Raw genomic sequence first — 1,401 nt, forward strand, 5'->3', positions numbered from 1 at the left:
AGCTTGAGGAAGTCATGATAGGTAATTCCATTCATTTCTATTCCATCTTTCTATGTGAGGACACTTCCAGATGAGATTAGCATTTGAATCCACGGACTCAGTAAATTGTCCTTCTAATGTGGGTGGGCACCATCCAATCCACTGAGGGCCTGAATAGAGGAAAATGTAGAAGCAGCAGGAATTTGCCTCCCTTTTTTTTTTTTTTTCTGCCCCACTATTGAGCTGGGACATCCCATTTCATCTTTTCCTGCCCCCAGATTAGCATTTACACCATCTTGAGCTCCCTTGGTTCTCCAGCCTTCAGCCTCGGACAGAATTACATCACAGGATTTCCTTGGTCTCCAGCTTACAGATGGCAGATCGTGGGGCTTCTCACCTTCATAGCTGCGTGAGTCAATTCCTCATAAGAAATTATATATGTATATATATTTTTTGTTTTTGTTTTTTATGGAATGCTTCATGAATTTGCAAGTCATCCTTATGCAGGGGCTATGCTAATCTTCTCTGTATTGTTCCAATTTTAGTATATGTGCTGCCAAAGGGAGCACAAGCCCCTGTTTGTTCTGTTTCTCTGGAGAACCTTGACTAACACAGCCAACATTTCCATATATTTAAGGAAGATAAGACACATGAACACATACATACATACATGCATAAACACATGTATTAGAGACAGCTAGAATAAAATTTGTGTTCTCTCTTCCTCCTGAGAGCACATGGAGAATACATTTCCCAGCATGCTTTACAGGTCGATGTGGTCATCTGACTAAGGCTAGCCAATGTGAACAAGAATATACTTCCACTGTGTACATATGGGGCCTGTCGGTTATACGGGCTAACATACTGCCCTGCAACTTGCTTCTTTGACTTAAAAATATATCTCGAACATGTTTCCATGTCGGTACATACACCATATTTTTTATAAGACATACTTTATTCCCCACAATTTAACTTTTCTGAAATTGGGAGAATATCTCATATTTGAGAAGTACAGTTCCCCAACAAGTTTCCATTAATTGATTAGGGGAGTCTTAGAATCAAGGGAAAATCTTAGTTTTTAAGGCTTTAAAAAAATATTACAAATGTCTTGTTGCTGTTAAAAGTCAAAATAGTAGCACAAGATTTTAAAGGGAAGGAAAAGTCTCCAGTATAGCAGAAATGTTCAGACAGAATAGCTCTGCACTTGAAGTTCAGTTGAAATAGTTTTGCTAATGAAGAACCAGAATACCCACAATCAGATCCCCAATGCGAATAAGTAGGGAAAGTCTTGATTTTAAGTAGCTCAGTCCTATCCAGTTTTAATCTTGGAACTACTCGGGATATAAGCAATAATTGCAATGAAGTGTTTTTGTTTTTGTTTTTGTTTTTTTAAGATTTTATCCATTTGACAGAGGGAGACAC

General features: G+C 38.1%; 1 non-coding gene across 1 annotated transcript; it reads right to left on the minus strand.

Annotated features, from left to right (window-relative positions):
- Positions 1-441: 441 nt before the first annotated feature.
- LOC113917161 lies at positions 442-548 on the minus strand. The gene has a single exon (XR_003518147.1). It is a non-coding gene; the product is annotated as a U6 spliceosomal RNA (small nuclear RNA).
- Between the last annotated feature and the right edge of the window lie 853 nt (positions 549-1,401).

Source organism: Zalophus californianus, chromosome 4, assembly GCF_009762305.2.
Source record: "Zalophus californianus isolate mZalCal1 chromosome 4, mZalCal1.pri.v2, whole genome shotgun sequence".
Classification (NCBI taxonomy): domain Eukaryota; kingdom Metazoa; phylum Chordata; class Mammalia; order Carnivora; family Otariidae; genus Zalophus; species Zalophus californianus.